Source organism: Sciurus vulgaris, assembly GCF_902686455.1.
Source record: "Sciurus vulgaris genome assembly, chromosome: 1".
Lineage (NCBI taxonomy): Eukaryota > Metazoa > Chordata > Mammalia > Rodentia > Sciuridae > Sciurus > Sciurus vulgaris.
In genome coordinates, this window is record NC_136461.1 from 66,706,434 (window position 1) to 66,730,547 (window position 24,114).

General features: G+C 33.6%; 1 protein-coding gene across 2 annotated transcripts in view; it reads right to left on the reverse strand.

Annotated features, from left to right (window-relative positions):
- Positions 1–24,114, reverse strand: part of ADGRL4 (adhesion G protein-coupled receptor L4) — a 119,607-nt gene that overhangs the window by 68,963 nt on the left and 26,530 nt on the right. The window lies entirely within an intron of this gene.

Below are 24,114 nucleotides of genomic sequence, written 5' to 3' on the forward strand. Positions count from 1 at the left end.
TTTGAACACAAGTTTAAATGAGCTAAAGTCTAGCTTATTTTGTAGTCATTCTAATAGAGTAAGGGGCGAGGCAGAGTCTTATCTCAGATAAGGGGGTGCTCTGACAAATGAAAATTATACCTGAAAACATGAATCAAACAAAGGAAGCCTAAGAGAACTTTTAACTTTCTTTTTGTGAAAAAAGTGGCAAAATACTTCCATGTTTTACAATGTTACCTTTAAACAGATCAGGGTCCTCTTATTACCTTCCAAAAATACATTTAAATTCCTATTTCAGTGTGAAGAGTAACACAAAAGTGTATCTATAACTTATTGACAGCAGGTTATTTTACCCCGCTATGAAACATCAAATGTTATGAATAAATACCAAACAGATTTGTTATTTCTATACAAACCTGAGACTATTGCTACAGATAATTTTAGTTTGGAGAATGCCCACTTGGTCAGTGCTTTCCCCTGACTGAGCTTTACATTTAAGTAAGTTTAACTTTTAAAGTATAATTTAGAATTCATAATGTATAGTAATAAAAATCACAGATCTGCAATAAAAATCAAATCTTAAGTCAAAACCAAACCTTACATTTCTAATACATCTAGGAAACAGTTTTAATAATCAGAAATTGACTTAGTTGAAGCAAACAGATATAACAGATATAAGACAAATGACAGTATGACCCTACTATGTCAGATACAATATATAAAAGAGAACAATTACTGGTTATCTTGCTGGTAAACTTACATAAACTTTCATTTTATAAACTTTTACATAATGCTTGAACAAGGCTTAGACAGATATAGTTCTCACATGCATACATATAGCTAGTCAGATATATTTTGGGTGTCAACTATATTGTTATAACCTAAATAACAGTTGTTTGTTTAACCAGTTACAAAGTAATCATTTAAGACTTTAAAACTGGTTACAAACCCTAATTCCTTTACATCTTGGTTTTTCCAAACAATAAAACCTAACAAATACAAGAAAATTATCTTGATAGATAAGAGCAGATCAATGTTTCAGACTTTCCTTCATATCAGTACATTAAAGTTCAAAGAATGTTAACTGACCGTGCTAATTATAGTCAATTTAATCACACACACAAACTCTTTGAGATTTACCTTCTACAAACACTCTGTGATTTATTTAAAACATTCACAACTTCTTTGCATTCTTTGTTTTGTCTTCTTTCATCTTGGACTTAGGCATAAGAATATTACTTTACCAGAAAAAAATACTTTCTCATTCAGAAACATTTCTTTATCTTCTAATTTTCCATACTAAAATATTTTCACACCTATACTGTTGCTTTTATCTTTTATCCTTGTAAGTTTCACACCCTTTCTTAAATTCATATTATGAGACAATCCTTATGAATGTTATCTGAGCATGTAATTTATACAACAAATTTCATCCCAGGACAGGGTTAGACAATCTGGCAAATAAAAAACTGTGACTTCATCTTTTCTCTCCCAGGTGGCATTCAAGGGGTTGGAGCACAGGATATTTTTGAGCCTGACCTGTCTTCCTTATCATTATCACAATGCCATCAACTTTAAGTGAGTTTCCCACTGTCAATTGTACCCAGAGGCTCCTTTCTGGCCGCTTTCTTATACTAGGCATATTGATGTGCAGTGGAGGTTCTTTCCATCCCTTTCTTTAGGTTTTCTTGAATATCCCTTTGCAGAGGCTGCCTACAAAACATGGGTTGGCCTGAGCTTCTGTCTTTTTCTTTTTTGGGTGCAGTTATTTATTCTGCCTCTCTCCCCAGGCATTTAGTTTGATGGGATACTGTTACAACAAGAACAGTGATGGATATCCCCTGGTCAAATAGTGTGTCCTGTCATATCATAAAAGGGGAGACTAATCCTGTTCCCAGGCCATAAACTGACAGTGCTGAAACCTACTGCCACATCCTTTGTGTCTAGCAGCCTCTACCCTTCATGGGCAAAGGGGACTGGAAGGCAGGGCAGAGGCCAGGTTCTCTTTGGCTATTTTTCGACAGCCCAGGCAGCTTTTCTGGGATTTATTTATTTATTTATTTTTCCCAGTTTAGGGATACGGTCCTTGAACACAGTGAAATGATCTGCAGCTGCCTGAGGCCAGGCTGAGAAACAGTGCTGGGACTGCCAACTCTTGGTTTAAATGATTTAAGTCTTTTTAACCCCTCCTTTTTGTGTCCTTCTACCCTTGTGCACTAGAGGCAATATCTTTAGCACCTCCAACTTAGTTCCTGATGGTTCAGACTCCTTATACAACTGCATAAATGCCTGTACATAAAGAATATCTTTCATATACTTTTACCATGACAGACTAACTTTGACATCAAGATTGTATAATAATTCAGAAAAACCATTCAAAGGCCTGATTGTGTTACAGGCTATACCTATAGGTAGTCTATTCAGCCAAGATCTCTCTGTTCAAGAGACTACTGGTAAGATCAATACTGCATGGCCCATGTCTTGAAGGGCCAGTAATAGGCACACGCACACACACAAAAAAAAGAAAAGAAAAAAAAAAAAAAAAAAAAGAAAGAAAATCATGGATAGGAGAGAATCACTGAAACCAAGACTGACAGATGAAAACTTTCAAAACGGACACACCTGAACACACAAATTTCTTCCACTAACTTTACCTCTGACAGACCAACTCCAATTGCAAAGATTATACAAAACAGAAACACAAAGACAGACAAATAGAGGGGAGCCCCTGAATTGTGATCAACAGATGGGAACCTTTAAATTGACCAGCCAAGATCTTTCCCAAAATACTACCTATAGGATCAATGCAGTGTTAGACACATCTTGAAGGGGTAGTAACAAATACAAACAAAACAAAAATGCAGACAACCAGAGGGAATTCCCAAACCCAAGGCCCATGAACAGATGAGAACCTAGAATAGAAATATCCCTAGGTTCTCGAGTTCCTCTTAACCATGACTTCTACACCCATTGCACCACAGATGTCCCCACAAAGAGGGACCAGATATTCCCACGAAGAGGAGACAGATGTGTGTAATCAAGGGTCTCATTGTGCACACCAGGGGACTTACCAAATGGCCAAGGGTGTCGTAACTTTACTGAGTTCAGTAACTTCACTGAGTTTTTTTCTCAAAGTGGACCATGATGGAGCAACCTGTACCATTCAGGGAGAGAAAGAGGGAGTTCGCAGGAGGCAAAAGGAGCTTTGGCAGCTGCTGGGATAGTCCCTCAGTCTCTCCCTTTACTCACAGGAATAGCTCCTACAGTTTGACTGGAGGCAACCTCACCCTTCTCCTAACCCTCCAGTACTTGGCTCTCAGCAAGTTCACCTAAAATCCTCAGGAAGTGGGGTTCTTTGGAGAGCCAGCCCTGCCCAAGAAAGCTGGTGAGGGCGCTGCTCTCAGGTCCCACCTGGGGTACCAAATTTGTTGCCAAAAGCTCAGTCCTTGTTCTCATGCCAATCTCATAATGAGGATATGGTTTTGAGAAAAAGGAAAAAGAAGTTTTATTGCTTGCTAGTAAAGGAGAAACATAGGGGACTCCTGACTCAGGCTGTGATTCTCTAAACTTCTTTTTTTTTTTTTCAAGTGAGAGATTTGTTACATTGTGATTCATAGTCAAATTGGTTATGACACTCACCCATATTGAATGCCACCCTTTGCTAGCACAAATGTTTTTAAATCAGAATGAATCGTAAGGTAGAAAGAGCTAAAACACACAAATATCATCCTTAATATCTTATTCTAGCCTGTTCTTCACCTTGACCTTGTATGTTTTCCTCTCAGGCAGTGGCAGAACCACACATGCACTGGGGGACAGCCTGGTCTCACGTACGTACATATGTATGTATGTATGTGTTCGTTCGTTCGTTCATTCATTCATTCATTCATTCAAACAGCAAGAAACTTACAGAATTAATGAAATTCAACTTGCATTTCCTTTTCTTTCATTGGTCAGAACTCACGTTACTTTAGCATTTTAATTTCTTTTACTTGTACATAGGAGAATGTAATGACTTTAGAGCATACTGAATCAGAATCAGTATAATCTGAACAGCCATATATCCTGCTATCAGAAATATAGAAAATATTATGCCAAGAGGTGTAAAAATGGTCATATTTTTCTCTAAGAAATTCATCTTCTGGGTAATTCCTACTAAAGTGCTTAAATCTGGCAAAACTTACATAGAAGAATATTCATGTGGATAATATAATGTTAAGAATAAGCAAGCTCGTAAATGTCCAATAAAATATTTCAAATTATCTAAAAATGTGCAAATATTGAATGTAACACTTTGAAGGCTACTGCCTAGCTTTAGATAATATCTACAGTTTAGTAGGTGAACATTGTGAAAAACAAAGATGATTCATCCTGCCCCCATTGCTTATTGATTGGTTGAAGTATATCTTGTACCTTTCTTTAAAGATGCTCATTTGGATGCATATCCTTATATGAATTATTTCATTGAAATATAGTGCGTTTTTTTCTTTCTTTCTTTTTGTATTAGGAATTAAACCCGGGGTACTTAACCACCAAGTCACATTCCCATATCCTTTTTTAAAATATATTTTATTAGAGACAGGGTCTCAATGAGTTGCTCAGGGTCTTACTAAGTTTCTAAGGCTGGGTTTGAACTCATGATCCTCCTGCCTCAGCCTTCTGAGTCATTGGGATTACAGGTGTGAGCCAAAGCACCTGGCTAATGTGTTGGTTTTTAACTGCACCCAGCTAATGTGTCTGTTTTTAAAAGAATTTGTTTGTATCATGATTTTCCTAAAGTTATTAAATTTTGCAAGGACAATTCAGATTTGTAGCTTTCTGTATCCATGGAAGTTTATGATTTTACATATTACATGTTATAAATAATATCTAGTCTTTAAAATTATCATACCAGTAAACATGATTCCTTCCCTCTTGAAATGATAATTATGGCTCTGATAACTTTATTGGGTGACCTAAAAAAAATTATTCTGCATCCCAGACCACACAGATGGTAGGGTCATTTGGGTGTAAGATGAGGAGTAAGGAAATTTGAGATATAAGTCTTCTACTCTATTGTGTGCTGCCTAGGATGTTTTGCAGAATTTTTGCAATCTTGTATTGAACTGAGTGTCTATGCACACCACCCCCCCAGCCCCAGCAAATTCACATGCTGAAATTCTACATGTGATAATGTTGGGGTGCAAGGCCTTCTACAGCGAATGAGTGTAGTGCCCTTCTAAAAGAGGACCCAGAGAGCTGGTTTGCCCCTTCCACTATATGAAGATTCAGGGAGAATGTGTCAGAAAGCAGACTCTCACAAATGATCCGATCTTAAATTTTCCTGTCTCCAGAACTATGAGAATTATATTTCCATTGTTGACAAGTTACCCAGTTTATAGTATTTTGTTACAGTAGCCAGAATTAATGAAAACAAACCTATCGTAGGAAATGCATATTATGCACCCATATATGGATATATTTATAAATAAACCTAAATAAATTCACAACATATATTGTATGTACTCTGTTTTTTTTTTTTTATTTGATACTAGTTCAGTGTGTTTTTGAATGCAACTATGTTGATTTCATGACCTCCTAATAGGTCTTGAACTATATAGTGTGAACAGGCAGATTATATTTAGTCTAAGTTTGACACTGTTAGACACAATTTGATGATGACCTGCTATGTGCCAGATGCCAGAAAATACTTTTCTATGATGCTATACAACAAATTTGCAACCTGCCTAAAGACCTCATGTAGCACTGATGTTCATATATGGTACCAATATAAGTATTAAAAAACTGTGCCGTCTCTGGGTAGATGCAGGTTTGTAGGCTCCTGAGTAGATGAGCATATGGGGAATTGTGCCCTTCCTCTGTGCAAAAGCAGTCCTGCATAATGGTACAGGGCTTACAGAGCAGAGCATGAGTAGAATTTCAGTCTCTAATTCAACTAACCTTCAAAGTGCCCCTGACATACCTCAATCTGAATTCCTTTGTTCTCTTCAGAGATCACATTTACTCTCCTGTATTCAATTATTATGACTGGGACACTTCTATATTTTTTTCCTGCAACCTTGATTTCTTTCTTCATTTTAATTCAATAGCTACTAAATAGCTCACTTACTTTCCTCAACATTTGCCTATATTAAATATGGAAAATTTTGATGTGTTATCTTCTTCAAAGATGGCAACCATTTCAGCTCTCTCATGTATATCTCTCTATACACAAAATAAAGTGCAATTATGGTAAGGATATATTTAAATTCTATGGCTAGATAAAACTAAATAACAAACTTTAATCAGTATAAAATGTGGTACCAATTTACTTGAGAAGAATGACCCTCAAAGTTTACCTTTTCTTAAAAATATTGATAGGTAAAACTATGAAATGTAAATAAAATAATTTCATTGCTATAAGTTGAACTCTTGATAAATTTGTTCTCTGTTTTAAAGTGTGAGATTCTCAAGAGGCCATAAATTATTGATATTTATATATTTTTAGGAATAAGTATATATCTGGCACATAGTAGATACACAATAAATTCTTGTTCAATAAGAAAACCATAAGATTGAGCTTTTTTATTTGCATCCAGATATCAATATGTTAAACATTTATTATCAAAAAGCTGTTTAAAACTTGGTATGGAATTTCTTAGAGGTATAAATCATTCTAACATTCAAACTGCAACACAGGTTCTTATGCTCAATAGGCAATCCCAAATCCATATTCCCTTTGCCTCCACCCCTTTTGCTATTTTTTCCTGATCCCAAGTCCTTTGAACCCAGATAGGAGCTGAAGAGGCTCTGTCTAGACAGGAGTATTCTCACTCCCAGGTGCAGTCAAGGTTGTCTTTCTCTGCTTTTTGAAGTCTTTTTAGTGATGGAATCATCTTACTGATTTGTGAATTTCAGGTCTACTTTGGAACTGTAGAAAATAAATCTTGGATACTAAATTCCTAATTTTTATACTAGCAGGATTAACTATAACATTTGTTTATATTTTAAGACAAATCTCCCTTTAACCTCAAGCATGCTGCAAAACTATTCATTTTATCACTTATGTCTTGTTGGTCTCAAATCATCAGTCATTTGACATTTCTTCATGATTTCTTCTGAAAACATATTTACACATAAAAAAAGGCTCTGGGAAAAAATTAAAGTATGTAAAGAAACATTGTTTTATGGGGCATATAATCAACCTATGGACATTTCTTCAATTCTTAGAATAGCTCATTGATTTAAGAATGGTTGCTTTTCAAAAAAGGTGTGAGCAATTTATAGCTAAGTAAATTGAAAATGATACTGAGTGTAATCAAATATCAGGCTTCCAGTCCTAAAATAATTGCCTGAAGGGTCAGTTAGAAATTGTTTTCCTCCAATGGTTTTGCAGCCTTGTACCACTGGTTAGGGACTGGGCTGTGTGAAGATGATTTAACTAATAGCACAGATCCAGGGAAAAGACATGATGCCTTATTTTCTAGACCAGTGATCTGACCCAACATGGGATAGTAAAACTGATTTTATAACTTGAGATACAAATACTTAAGTGCAAATGAGACTGATTCAAAAACTCTGTCCAACTTGAAAATGAATGTTCAAGATTAGAGTGATACTGATATTGCTATAAAATGTACATTTCTTTATCACTCTCATGCTTTTCTAGCTCAGAGTATGCAGTTACTGCATTTTTTTTATGTTTAATAACAGCCTTTTATGACAAGCCACTGAAGACTTAGTGGTATCTCATTTTTATTTCAGACACTATTTTTGATCAAAGTACAAAACAGAAAAGGTCGCACAATAACCTTAGAATTAAGCTGTTTATATTCACATATATGATGCAGAAGTAAGTGAAAAGAGCAAGGGCATTCTAGGCAGTTTGGATTAGGCTGCATTTCCACTATCTTCTTAAAATGTTTTTATGTTTATTTTCCCCCTAGCACTACTGTTAGCAAAGTCATTTAAAAGCCTAATAAAATTCTTCCTTTTAAGTCCCTTTCTTTCTACAATGTTTCATCAATCACTATGTGCTGTCATGGGGTAATTGCAAATTGACATGCCAAAAAGGGCATCTACATGTCCTCGTCCCCGTTATCTTCACACTGGGCAAGATGACAGCCAATTTATTAGTTGATATATTGTTAAACTCATCACACAAAATAGTGTTTTCTGCTTCTGTAATGTTTTCTGTTATGGAATCAAAGTTATTTCTTTCAAATGTCCATTTAAAGATGTCTGTGATAGCAGTTAGTAATGCCTAATGAGTTTTCTGTGCAGACTTACCGAAAGTGGGTACTTCTTGGTTCTGGTTAAATGACTCATAGTAGATACTTTGGTAGAGGAAAGACATGCAATCAGAATACAATTCTGTTTATTGGTGAGATAAAAAGTATGAAGACTTTATATTGGGAAGATAAACCCCAGTCCTAGATTTATTCACAAGTAGTTATTTTTTATTTTCGACAAATCTCTTAGTTCTATTTTGGTGTCTGTTTTGTTTTTTTTTTTCCTACAAAGTTATGATATTAATACTGCACCTTTATATTTCTGCAGAATTATTTTCAGCAATAAATGAGAGTGACTGTAAGTGGACTTACATAAATAAAACTGTAAAGCTAAAATATTTTAGCACTTTAATCTCTAAAAATAGGAATTTGTTTAATTCACAACGTAGAAATCCACTCATGCTTATGAATATCTGGTTCTTGCAAAATGTAAATATATATTTTGGGAGCTTCATTTGTAGTGTAAAACCTAAAATTGTCTGACTTTTTAAATTTAAAAACAATTGCTCTTAAATACAACTCAACAAAACCATAATCAGTATAACCTTAAAAATAAAATTTAGGTGACTAATTAGCTGATCATTCCACTTTAACTATGCTAGAAAAAGAAATATTTGAGCATTAACTCCTTGTGCTTGCTTATTTATAGCATGCAAACCTTGCAGACTAATGGAAAGATAAATAATCTAGAACAACATGCTGACATTTTAGTTCTAGTATTCCTAGGAATTACCCAAATAATTGAGTATTAACGCAAGAAAATCAAAAGGAGAATTTTCTTATTTCACAAACATAAATTTTGTAGCGAGAAATAAAATTCATTTACCAGGAACAAATTTAAACAGAATCCTCTTTTAAAAACCTGCTCCAAAGTCTAATAGTTGGAAAAAGAGATTGTCATAGATTCTATTGTATCCATTTCTACTCATCTTTTATGATAAAACAGGTAACATTGATTGAACATGTAGGTGCTAGGCAAAATTAACTGTCATTGAAATATTAATGCAAACCTTTGAAATGATATTGTATCCACATTATAGATGAAAATGTTAAAAGCATAGAGATATTGAACAACTCACTGAAGGGCATAGCATTATAGTGTCAGAACTGAGTTTTGAATCTCCCTGTGAAACTGACACTAGAAAACATGAAATAGTATTTATAATATCTCAAATAAACTTGATGTCAAAAGAAATAGTCTTCAACAGAATAGTAATGTTTGCTTCATTTTAGCTGTGATCATAGCACAAAAGCAACAACAGCCAAAACAATAGCAATAATATCAACAATGGAAAACCAAAACCCAAACCAAAAACAGCCTGAAGAGTCATGAAGAATGATGTTTGACTTTTATGTGATTTATTAGAATTTGCTTTCGACTCTTCTGCAAAATGGAACTAATGATGTCTATATTAGAATGATTTTTAAGAATTAAATACCACTAAACATCAGGTGGCCCTTGGCACACCATAGATGCTGTGCAAACAGTCTGAATTGTAAAGCATGCTAACTAGAATGGCCACGTGGGAAGCAAGTTATTATTTTTATGGGAACTACTCTTTGATGTAAATGTGTATTTGTTACCATACCATATGAATGTGATAAAAAATTCTGACTGGATTTTATGTCAGTTCAAATACTTAGGTGTACCACTTAAGAGGGAATCTTAAGACAGAAACAGAAACTTGTACAATTCTAAGATTAGAATTAATAGGTCTCATGAATCTTATTGACTCATAAGCTTTAGAGCATATATTTAGAACAAATGAAAACTACAAAAATATTTAAAAGAATAAAATCCCACTCATGAGGCATATCTGTTAAAAAAAAAACAGAGTAAATCATACTATCCCTATGAAAAACCTTTATAATTTAAGTACTATACACATTCACTACTAGTACATGGATGTGCATTTATTGAACTAGAAAGCAGATATGCTTGGAAATAAATTTTGTTGCTTGAAAAATACAGAAAATAGTGTTGGGTATTTGATTTCATAAGCATAAGCTGTTTACTGCCAAAACTTTCCTAAATTCTGGACAATTCTGTTTTCTGTAATGGTTCTATCTTCTGATTAATTTCTCAAATTATACCAACTTTCATGACCAACATACAACTGCAAATGGTTCTCAGCAAATCCTTTTTGTGCTACAGTAGAACTCCCTCTTTTTTGCTGCCTATTCCAGTCTACAACAAAAGTGTGGAAGGTGACTGAGGAATAGGATTGCCAGTGGACTCTGCTCTCAGCAGGTGCAAGCCCCTTGGCTATGAACTTCAGGCTGAATTTCAGTTGCAAAGTCCATGTTTCTGTAGTTTTGAAGGAAACCAGACAGGTGGTACCTTTAGGTTTTAGAATTTCCTTTTTTCTCTCAAGTATCATTTCCTCTGCTTTATTCATTTGTCTTCATTCCTGATTTAGCCTTTCATTCCCTCCCCGCTTAGGAGCTAGCTTCAAAATACCTAAAAAAACCAGCTTCTTAATTTTGGTTCATATTTTAGAGTTAAACCAGGAACTACTTTTACTGTCACTTTTACTAATAATTTATGTCTTTTAAAAATGAGTTTATTCTTAACAGTATAAATATCTTCTAATTCACTTCATATGTATATGTATACATGTAATGCTTATAAAATGTATGTATAAACATTAAGCAGGTTTTTGTGTATATATTCACTAAGAATTCTTCATGACAAAAGGCAATATATATATGTGTGTGTGTACATATATATGCTGTACATAGATCACCCTTAGTAATCTTAGTAAGAATACTTCTGAAGTATTCTTAGTGAATATTGTTTGTAATTAAAAATATTGTTTCTAAACTTTTCTCATGAACATAAGTAATTTTACAAGGTATTCTTAGGACTACATTTAAAAACTTCAAATGAGAGATACTTTCTGAGGCACTAAAATATATCAAAAATACAATTTGAATAAATTTAACATTTAAGACTTTCCTAAGTGCTATAAGATGTATCCTACATGAAAATTGTTAACTGTTAATAGAAGCAAGTAAAAAAAAATGTGTGTTGTTCCAACAAATTTGTCATTTAAAAATCTATGATAAATTGTCCTGTTTTGTGCTATCCTTCTCTACTTGTAAAAACTACTGAAATATCCACTGGTGCTAAAGTGGTTTTGTTGTTATATATTGCTTTTCTCATATACATTCATGCGCTATAATTCACCTTTTCAACAATTCCAGGAAGACTTTTGACTATTTTTTAAAAAATAAATTAAGATTAGAACAGCTGACAAAAGCCTTTCAGTAATCATCAGTGTTAGCTTGGATTTCATTATTTAAGTATTAAGAATATGTTTGTAGTAGTCTTTAGGGGAAAGCATAGTCTCTTTGCTTGATGCAATATATGGAACACACTCACATGCGAACATCGCTCCCTACAGCACCCAGCCCAGACTGTACAACCACAGCTCCCACCCTACATCACACACCTTCCTCTTATTCTCTCAAGCATACACATAAATGGTTTTGTATTGTTCAGTTTGTCTTCATTGAAAAATTTTGTACTTTATTTCTGCTTCTTGGGTAACTATTCTGATTTGAAATCATCATGAAATAATTTCCTACAAAAAATGGGCTTAACTTAGCCTGTGTGCATAGGTAAATTTTAGAACAATCATAATATAATCTATTTTCCTCTACTTTTCAGATATTTATGGCTGCTCAATCATGCCTTTTGGCTTTGAGTATTCTTTTATAATGCTCTTTTTAAAAATATGACTCCAAAATCTTATGAGGTTAAAAAGAATGAAAATATCTGCATTGATGTGTTATACCTTCATACAATATTCTACCCAAGGAAACATTCTCAGTTACCATGTTGATTTCCTACTTTTGCTATAATGAATTAACACAAACTTCATGTCTATAAACAACATAATATATTATTTAACAGTTTTAGAGGTTGGAAATAAATGGGCTTCACTGGTTTAAAATGAGTTGACTGTGCTATGTTCCTTCCAGGAAGCTCTGGGGAACATCTGTTTTCTTGCCTCTTCTGACTTCTATACATTACTCTGATTTTCTTCCACATTTTAGAATACATGAAATTCCAACAGACCAACACAGATGGTTCACGACAGCTACCCTATTTGTGTATCACGGGATTAGTAGTTTTCTCTGGATGAACAATTGCATAGATACATGAAATATTAACAAAGCAAAATGAAACAAACTTCTGGAGATGAGCTATTCAACATCTGAGGTGGAAAATACTCTGTACCTGTTTAAGTTTTAGTTTGGTTTAGTTTGTTTTTATGACCCATGAGTGAAAGATGGTTTTCATATTTAAAATGATAACTTGTTAAATTATTTTTAAAGCTACATACATAAGAGCTTTGATTTTTGTTCTGTACAGCTTAAAAAGCCTACTTTTGGAGTCTTTATGAAAAAAATTTGCCAACCTCTTATTTCGATAAAATGGACACATTCCTTAAAAAAGAAAGCAAACTCTCAAAAGCACACTCAAGAAAAAAATAAATAATCTGAGTAACCCTATATTTTTGAAGAAACTGAAATTATATTTGATAGTTTTTCTGAGAAAGGAAACTCAAGGACCAAATGACTTAAGAGGTGAATTCTTTCAAACAGTTAAGAAATAAATATGAATTCTACGTAAACTCTTCTAGAAGACAGAATAGAGGGACATCCTTTCCAATTCATTCTGTCAGGTCATCATTACCCTGACACCAAAATCAGACAAAGACATTACAAGAAATCTACAGACCCATATCCCTTATGAAACCAGAGGAATGAATTCCGAACATAACTGTAGCAAATTTAATCTAGCTATACATACAAAACAAATATACCATGGCCAAGTTGAGTTAATCTCAAGAGAGTCAACATGGTTTAATTCTCAAAGAGCAATCAATATATTTCTTTACATTAACAAACTTAAAAGAAATTTATAATTATCAATGCAGAGAAAGTAGTTCACAAAATCTAACATCCATTTATAATAAAAGAACTCTTAGCAAACTTGCAATAGAAGAAAACTTCCTCATCTACCTAAAAAAGTTAACATAATGGTAAAAAAAATCAAATACTTTAAGATGAGTGACAAAATAAGGATTATCACTCTCATTTCTTCTATTTAATATTGTATTGCAGGTTTTAGCTAGAAATAAGAGATCCAGAGAAAAAACTGCATCTTTCATACATTGTCTATGGGGAAGTAAAGTGGTTCACCAATTTTGCAGAATATTTTGTCACTTTCTTACATAGTTAAACATGTAGTTACCCAATGAACTAGCAGTTCAACTTCCAAGCATTTACTCAAGAGAAAAATAAAAAATACATCTACACTCAAGCTTGTACATGAATGTTTGTAGCAGTATTATTTATAATTGGCCCAAACAACCCAAATGTTCATCAATAGGTAAATGATTAACAAATCATGAAATAATGATGAAGAAGAAAGAAACTGCTGATACATCCCACAATGAATAAATCACAAAATGATTATGTGAAGAAAAAGATGACAGATTTTTTAAAGTACATATTTTATGATTTTTACATTTTTAAGATATATACAGCTAGTGACAGAAAGTCAGTCAGTGGTTGCCTCATACCTAGTATGGGGAATGGGACAAGATTGGCTCTGATGAATATATAGGAACTTTTTGGGGTGATGGAAATGTTCTACATATTGATTATGGTATTTGTTAAATGGCTTCGTAAATTTAAAAAAAGCCATCAAACTATAGATTTAAAATGAATGAATATTATTTAGTGCAAATTGTGACTCAGTAAGGTTGATTTTTAAAAATGCAAAGAGATAAGTTCTTCTAACATACTCTTGAGAAGAAGAAAACAAGGTAGGATGACTTTATCAGTAGAGACTTAACATAAAGGTATGTTAATCATGTGGTCACATGATGCTGGTGCAAGGATAGATAAAGGAATGGATGAAATGGAATGGAGAAGCCAGAAACCCATCCACATGAAATGATCATACACGTGTGAGTTGATGAGTACTCGGGAAAATGCATTATTTTCTTCTGGTCTTACCAGAATCTGGCTGTAAAACACTTATGCTAGCAAATAAAGTTTATAACATAGGTTTCATATAATCTTTACCAGAAATTAATTGGAAAAGACTAACACAATCAAGGGCAGACAGTAATTCCATCAAGTCTTTCGGTAGCAAATACAAAGAATATAGGCCAGTGGATGAGGAAATAAATGCATTAATTAAATAAGAAACTAACAGATGTGTGTGCATTTCTAAATTAATATTCAAATTAATAGTACCCCCCCCCAAAAGATGTTGTAGTCATGTAAATTTCCATAATTATTCCTCACTCTGTTTATCTCATTTACCCTGAACATGTGGAAGAGGTTTGGCAATCAGCTTCTTTGGCTTCAATGTAATAATAAGACTTCACTTGGCTCTTGGACTCTACCTCATGTATCAAATCATCTCAGCATTCCAGTTATCTTCCAGTTTTGAAGTAACCCATGGTAATCTATATTGCTGACTATATAATCTCTGTGCTTATTGTCATGTTCCAGCTTTCTGGAGTTTAGGGGACTCTTGGGGGATTTTCTTGCCTTCTGTAAAGGATCAAAATAGATCACCTATAATTGAACTTTTTACTCACACAACTGCTTTTGTTTTTAAAATATATAGCCGACCATATAGCTGACATTGTAAAAGTGAAAGGTCTTGTCTTTGACCACAAGAACATGGAAGATGAAAAGCTAAAATTTCCAGGTAGAAAACCACATGCAATAATCAATGTTGAATTCCTCTCTTGTGTAATCTCTCAGTCAATTGTTGCCAGGTATCTGTTTTTAATTACCATAGTTTTCTCAACAGGTATGATATAATGTTCTCCTTTGAGAAGGATTCCCCAAGAAACCTTACTATACTTTACAAATATGCACAAGAGCAGACTAACATTTATTGAGTATTTTCCGGTGTTGAAATCTGTAAGTGTTTTACATGTGCTGTTTCAATTGATCCTTACAAAAATTCCTGTGGGTTACATTTTATTAGTTCTGTTTTACCAGTTAGAAAATTGGAGTCAGAGAGGTTAACTTTTCAAAGTTTACAAAGATAGAAAAGGACTTAAGCACAAGTTAATCTAATGCCAAAGACCTTTCTTTTTTCTTTTTCTTTTTTTTTTTTTTTCTTCTCTATCTGAGTATCTGTAAGAGGATTGACAATCTGATGTCAATGTTCCAAATTTTAATATTTTGAACTATGGATATTTATCATTTCAGACTGCAATTTTTAGAATTGGAAATGAGTTCAATTCAATGAAATCACATCCCTAAATATGTCTCAATAAACCAAAAAACACCACAGCCTTCTCTAATCCCTACATGCTTATCTCCCTGATGTAACTGGTATTAGAAAGGGGAGTTAAGATCTTATGATAATTTGTAAATGGTGAGCCTACCACTTAAAACTAAACATTGTTCACAAAGTCACGCAAGTTACATCCATAAAATATAAATATCCTTTCATTACTTTAAAGGTCTTTGGTGTCAAAATTAACTTCAAATCCTTTGGCTTGGTATTTCTATTATTTTCCACAGGCTGGTGTTGAAGTCCCTTCATAAGCAGACCTGGGCTGCATCCCTCTTCTTTCTAACCTTGTAGCCAATATTTCAGACCTGTCAGGTACTTGAAGGTTTCCGAACATTTCATGTTGCTCATCTTCTGAACCACTAAACATTGCTTCTAGCCACCATTCTCTTAACCTCACATTAATGATGAATACTAATGTTCAGAACACAGCTCATGTTTCATCCCTAAGCAGCCTTCCTAACTTCTGATCTGCACATACAATCCATACATGCATACATACACACACCCAAACTGGGTGACAGGGACATTTTTTATTCTATGAGCTACCTCTTCTCAATGAGCTTACTTTTACTGGGGTCCAAATCAATTCATTTACTGTTTGGCATTTTCACTGGGCCTTTCTTCTGAAGAGCTAGGCCTTGGTTTCTTTCTAGTGCCTAATACACTGTCAGTAAAGTATAGACGTATAATAAATAGTAAAAGCAAAACAAAACAAAATGCTGTTTACAATATCACATTCTCTCCAGTAGAGACCTATAAATGCAGTCCATTTGAATGTTTTATAATGAAACAGTGCAGATTTCTACAATTAAAAGAGTTTTACTTTAAATTCTTAAAGCAGAAAATTTTATAGCCACTAAGGAGTTCAGGCTTTATTTATAAAGTCAGAAAATTTAGACAAAGTCTTTAGCAACTAGTTTACCATTGAGAATACAAACCACAGCCTAATGGAATTTATGAGCAGTTCTAAAGAAATATTCTATTTCTTCACAGAATTACAAGGGTGGAAATGAATCAGAAAGGTCATGGGGGTTCATCTCTCATGTTTAAATCATCCCATAGCGATGAAAAACTATACTATTTGTAAAAACCTCCCCAAAGCAGATATGACAACTTCTCTTTGTAACGCATTCCAGCGCTGAGCACCTTTGCACTGAAAGTCTTTCCCTAAATGTTACCTATATTTTCTAGTGCTAGTGTCAACCTATGGAATGAACATTGTTGAAGCTCTGAGCCTGTAGGTTAATCTCTGTGTGCACAGCCACCACATACTGATGCAGTGTAGCCATGAGTATTTCTTTAGTCTCAGGTTAAATAGTTGTTTTCCAGAATTGTATCAATCTTTGGTCATCTCTTGGAATTCGTGCTAAAGGCATCATCCCCTCTGAACAGCATCTTTCTTATTTCCACTCCTGTCCCATGGCAAGCCCTTCTCCCAAACAGTCATGCTATTTTGAAAAATTGAAAGAGTAAAAAGAATCAGCTGATCAATAAAATAAAGTCAGTAGATTGAAAGAGATGAAAAGTCCAATATTTGAAAGTAAAATATATTGATTAATATGAAGTGTTCACTCTGGTGGAGAAGACAATATGGAAAAATGCTGCCTGTTATAAAACTATGATTTTTATCATGTCTGTTCCTTTCAGAGTATCTCAAATTATTTTGTGTCAATTTATTCTAAAACCAATTCAGGTAAAAAAGTTATACTGCAACTACTTTTAACCCACAAAATGCTTACAATAAGGGCATCTTCTTCAAAATTGATTAGGATAAGTTAATTTAGAGAGTTACTGCATTGAGTGAGTGCTTAGCTTATGTTATTTGCAGTATTTGTTGTAGTACTGATGATATTTTTGTACTCTTTAAATATAAGAACCAAGTTGTATAATTTTAATTCTCAAAAAAGTCCAGATATGAAAAGGAATATGGTCTTAGGGAAACAAATAAATCTGTTTAATGCCTTAGTTTTCCTCAGTTCTACAAAAGTAGCTTCTAAGAATAATTAAAATATCTATCTTGTGTTGTGAATTGTTTCAGTAATTATTAATGTAAAACAAAGGTTAAATACAAATTTAATGATTTAAATTATTAAATATTCTTTTATGTTCCTTAATGTCCTTGCCAGACATAGGGAACATTTTACTATTTTTACTTTATGTTCAATACATATTGTAATTCATTTTCAACTTCACTACTTACCACTCTTCTCCTGGTTTTCTTTGTAATCTGTCTCACTAGTTTTTTATATGTATAGTTACAGTTTAACCTCAGTATCTTTTAAATAACATAATGATTAAATTTGCTTCACTGATCCTTAATATATTTTTCCATTCATATATTCTAATAAAATTTTATTTTTTGAATTTTTTCTGATTCAATATATAACCCTAAACTTAAATTTCATCTCATTCACTAAAGCAGCTTTCTAACCTGAAAATCTCACTTATATTCCCCATATTTGCATATACCTCATTCTAAAATATGTGTATGCCCCTTGAGTGAGGGCCTTATGAACATTTGCTTAAACATTCTCCATGAAAGGTAGGCCAACATGTCACACGAAGAGGGACTTATACAAAGCATGCAAGGTGCTTAGACTGTAAGTAGCGAAGGCCCATTTTGAAGTGCCTTAAGCCATAAGGCAATTAATAACCTCACCAAAGAGAAAAAGTGCAGAAGTAGAGCAGCTATAGAACTGATTAATTCAGTCACCAACCATGTCATCAAGCTTAGTTTCTCATGCTACTCTATCATCCACAGGATGGTATTTTCTCTTGGGCTAGGTCTCTTCTTGATCACAGGATGACTTATAATGAATTTTGAATTTCTAGTCTAACAATCTGAGGGCAAACTTAAAGAGAAAGTATAAACTTGGGAGTAAAACAAAGCTTCAAAAGACTTTTTGGGAGGTGATGATTTTTAATGACTTCTCTGGGAGAGGAGACAAATACTGAATCTGCAAGGTGGAGTTGGGATTGAGACAACTGTTTGAAGTCAGGACATCAAAGAGTTACATATGCAGTGATAAGATGGTCTTGAAAAAGATCCTTTCCAGGAAAAAGACAGTTTGTGTTGGCCTAAGTTTTTTTTTTTTTTTTTTTTTTTTTTAGAGTGCTGGGTGCATAGATATTCAAGAATTCATAACTACATGTCTGGGTCTATGGAAAGTCCAAGCTGACAAAGAGCAAAGAGTACCCCTGAGATGGTAGTAAAGAGGGCACAGTGGCTGGAAGATATAAAGATTCCTTCTTATAGAAACATCCTTGAGGTAAGTGTCACAGAATTCCCACACTTTGAAGACTTGTGGAAATAAGTTCTACAGTTAAAATTAAAAATACACACATAACAAACTACCAGCATTAGTGAAGATCAGCAGAAACAACAACTAACAGATTTAGAGTTCTTTACAAATGGATGTATTTGATACAGAGAACACAATAACTATGTTTAAAACAATAGCGATAAGAGGTTGAATTTAAATATGTGATAGCAACAGAGTTCTATTAAGAAATACTCAAAAAAGTTTAAAAGAATCAAGTAGAAGTTCTAAAGTGAAAAATAAAGCATAATTAGTTAATTTAGTGAACTGCTATATAACAAATTAGGTGCAGCTACAGGAAAAATGTTGAAGTGAAAAATCTGAAAAAGAAGATGAAAAATGATTTTTAGAAAGTTCAGAAAACATGAAGGATAAGACGAGCGTTTGATTACAACCCCAAGGAAAGCAAATGAGAGTCATTATTTTAAGAGTTAATAGATAAAGACTTTACAGAATTGAAGACATGAGTGTTTAAATTCAGAGAATACAAAGCAAAATAAACAAGAAGAAATTAAACATGGAAACATCACAGAAATTTCAGAAAGTCTAATATACAGATAATATTATAAATATCAATGCAGAAAAGATAGGTGATTTATAAAGGAAAAAGAAAACTCTTTAGGAAAAAGCATCTTTGAACTCAAAATGTTATATTAAAGTATAAGAAAAAAATAAAGAGATTTTCAGGTAAACAAAAGTAAAAATTTTATCACCAGTGGTGAATCTTGGGATAAAGGATATTGAACTCAGAAGAAATAAATGACAACAGGAAGCAATGTAGAAAAGAAATGGAAATATTCCAGTAAATCTAAAGCAACATTATTAAATGAATAGTAAGTTCAAAAGGAGAATACAGTGTAGTGATTCAGAACATGTTTTCTGTAGCAACAATGTGTTTGAAATATCATTCAGCTACTAGCTTGCAGGGTAATATCATGTAATGTGATAATTTCTACATCTGAAAACAGATATTGTAAGATTATGTGAGTAAATATAAGCAAAGATTCCAGGAAACTTTCTGGCAGAAAGTAGATTCTTATGATTCTTTCATCATCATCATCATCATTATCATTATTTTAAAATACTAATGACTAGCCTGTAATCCCATCCACTCAGGCTGAGACAGGAGGACAACCAGTTCAAAGCCAGCCTCAGCAATTTAGCAAGGCCTTAAGCAACTTAGTGAGAGCCTGTCTCATAATAAAAAATAAATACAAATATAAAAATGGCTGGTAAAGCCCTCCTGGGTTAAATGCCCAGTACCAAAAAAAAAAAAAAAAAAAAAAAATACTAATCAGGGTGGGGGAGCTAAAATACTACACTGTAAGAGCATTGAAAAAAAGAAGTGTGTGATTAATGCTAAACTAACTTCTTGTATTTTGAAGTATATAGAGATGCTGATTATTGTTTTTTGCTTGTTTAAGTGATGTTGCAAACTCAAAACTGAAGATCCTACTGAGAGAAACAGAAAAGGAAAATGCCCTTGAAGACAGAGTCTCAGTAAAGTTTGAATGTATCCACCAGGCAGAAAAGGCCATCAATCATGAGACAGGAAACTCAACAAGCCTCTGTCTTTGGTATGACAGCAGTCAATGCCAAAAATACACAAAATATGGTTCACAAATTTCTAATGAGGACAGTCTGGTTTAAAAGCAGTATATCCAGACAAAATTTTCAAGCATAAAAGGAACTCTAAGATATTTTAAAATACAGAGGAAAACAGAATACAGTTGCTAGAAATTAGAAACCATTCTTGAAAACAACACATTCGGTTAAATTCAGCTGAAGAAATTCAGCTAATTTCACTGAGAAATAAGCCAGACTCAGACAAGAGTCTTATGTTTTCTGTCAGATGTGGAAGCTGAAAAGAGAAAAGAGAAAAAAAGGCAAAGGAAAATCTCATGAAAACAGAATTGAGACCAGTAGAGTGGAGGAAATGGGGAAAAGTAGAGAGGGGAAGGAAAAGGGAAGTACTGGGGAATGAAATTGATGAAAGTATGTTATTTGCATGCACGAATACATTACAATGAATCCTAAAACTACGTATAGTTACAATGCTTTGATAAAAAGTTATTTTTAAAAAATCACATGATGAATACATTGCATGTAATAAGAAAACAAACAGAAATGGAGACTATAGTGAAAATGATTCAAGGCAGTACTAATCTTTTATAATAAAATCAAGACAAATCTACTGTGTGAATCACAGTAGAACAGAGTATCAGTTCTATAACCTTTGACAAAGTAAAAACAATATAAGCAATAAAAATAAGGTATAAAGGGAAGAGAAGGAAGAAGGTGTTAGTATGGTAATCAATTGCCTTTTACAGCAACTGATCAGTGAGTACAGTCTGAAATCAAATTCAGTTAAAATTTAGTACTCTAATTATATTTACGTAACTTTTTACACAATGTAAAAAGTTTTAAATGTATAGTGTTTTAAATTGCTTTTTGTTGATTAAAAAATAGAAATCTCCAATCTATAATTCTGTTTCATTTCAATTTATTTTTCTTCTGTTAATTTCTAGTAAAATGAGAGTGGACATATTTCAGTGAAAGAAGATATTAATGATAATTGTTATAATAGTCTATCTTATATTCTCTACCTCATCTAAATATCCTTTTATAAGTGTCCATGCAAAGAAAGATAACCTGAATACTGTTAATTAAATTTCTAAAAGTAGGTTTAAGAGTTGGGGATTTGAATGAGGGCTTGTTTTTTCCCTTGACTTTTTAAATGGCTTGAAATTCTTACCATATGTATGTATCATCTTTTAAAAAACAAAATTCAAAATATATTTATGAACAAAAGCATTGGGCTTGTCAATCTACCAATGATAGCATCTAATTTTTTAGCATTGAGTTGTTGCTGCACAACTGGTATGTTTCCCTCAATGATAACTTGAGATTAGTTCACAGTTATTACATAATCACTCATTTCCCATCTAAAACAAGATAGAAAAACAGAGACAAAATTTACATAACCTCCTTTTAGATGCCAGAAGGCAGAAGTGGCCAAGCTTAGGCAATTTATGAAAAGCATGACTTATACTTAAGTTTTGTTTGGTTTTGTTTTATGCTGGAGATTGAACTCAAAGGCACTTACCACTGAGTTACATCCCCAGCATTTTTAATTTTGTTTATTTTAAGACAGGTGCTCACTATGTTGCTTATGGCCTCCCCAAATTCCTGAGGCTGACCTTGAATCTGCAATCCTCCTGCTTCAGCTGCCCCAGTAGCTGGAATTACCAGGATGTATCAAGGTGCCTGGCTGCATGCTTAAGTTCTTAAACATCAGTATTGTGACTAATTGACTCTGTTCTTTTGGGTAAGGGAATAGACACAAAAAAGCAGTATATATTAATTTTTCTTCTCTTATTCAAACTTTTACAAGTTGGGGTTGAAAGTAATATTTTGATACTAATAAAATAAAACTGAAATCCAAATTCACACTGTGTTTCTAGTCAAATTCAAATATTTTCCAAGTTGTTGACTCATCAAAACTAAAGAGCAGCTGGTGTCCTATTTGAAATAACTGTAAACAATCTAAGTTGAAGTCTCAAAAGATTATCAAAGGGATGGAGAACATGTATCTTGGAAAAGAGACTGGGTAAATTCTAAAAATGAATTTGACCATACGGGAGGTGTTCTGTAGCAATAAGATGCTTTGAAGACACTTTAATCTCAACATGTGTGTCATGTAACAAAAATAGACCAATCATGGCATGATGGTATCCTTTAAACAGGATATTGTGGAAGAAGATGTAAGTACTATTTTAAACTTCCAGTTTCAGATGAATTTTTTTTAACCACGAACATTAGTTAAAAGTAACTGCAAATCTCAATATCTAAATCACTGTGTAACAGAAAGCATAATAATGACAGTTTCTATATGTGAGGTAAGAGAGCAACACAGTATGTGACTGACAGGATGTTGTGGTACACTGGTCAGAGTGCCTCATTGGTACCAGAGGTTTCCAGATGCCTGAGGAAATGTGTCCCAATGCATATGTAGAGGATTCTACTGATATAAAGAAAAACAGTGCTAATGTTGCTTAATTTACTTATATTTTATACTTTTACACTTTGTAGCATTTCATAATGTGGAATGATGCAAATATAACTAATAAGCAAATGTACATATATTAGATGTTCAGTTTGAAAAACGTTAAGGAATTAGGATAAAAAATTCAGCAACATTAATTAGAATGAGGTATATTCTCATGATGATTCTAAATATTTTGTAGTTATTGCTCAGCAGTCTTTGCAGAGAAAACTCCTAAGGCAATGTGCAGTCATCCCTGGTAAGGGATGCTGGTGTGATTATCTATGCGGGAAGAGAGGAAGTGAGGCATCATTGGAAATTTACCATATGATGTCCTGCTGTAGGCACTGGCAAATATTGCTTAGTCATTTTATATGGATAATTTCTTTGCTGTAATCCTTTCCTTTCCAATATTGCAAGACTCCCATCATTTCCTCCTTTGTCTTCACCATTGACACATTAGAAATAGCACATGAGGGTACTCCAAAGCCAGACTTGTGGCTGTGCCCACAAGTAAGCTAGAAGCTTCCCCTGCTCTCTACCCTTACTCTACACTGGGGTACTTTCCAGTGTTCTGTAGTTCAGGCATTTTTGTCTTTGTTGAGCCTACTCTTCTTTCTAGCCATTTCCCCTTATCTCCTATTTTTTATTCAGTTTTCCCCAACAGCCTTTTAACAAGGTCAGTTTCAATGTTGGCCCTTCTGCTTATCTTTTTACAACCAAATGACTTAGAGGAATTAGAGACACTTGGTTGTCACTTTTTTTTTTTTTTCTTTCCTTTTCAGAAACTGCCCAGTCCAGTATGGATTGGATTTGGTTACCATAACTGCATCAAAACAGTTCTTGCTAATGTCATCCTTCATCTCTACACTTATAAAGTTGTTGGGTATTTTTCAGTTTCCATTGGACATCTTGGTTGTGTTTAGAACTATAAACTCTCTCTTGACACACCCACTCTCTTACACTAGTAATATACTTTATCTTCTCTAAGGTCACACTTCAGAATCCTGTCCATTTCCCTTAATTCTCCTACTGATCAAAGGTTTGACTTAGGACTTGGGCTTGCTTCCTTCTTGTTTTCATTCTACCAGCTTTCCCTATACAGTGCCTTTTGATCATATTTGCTTTTGTGGCTAACATTACCACCAATATTCT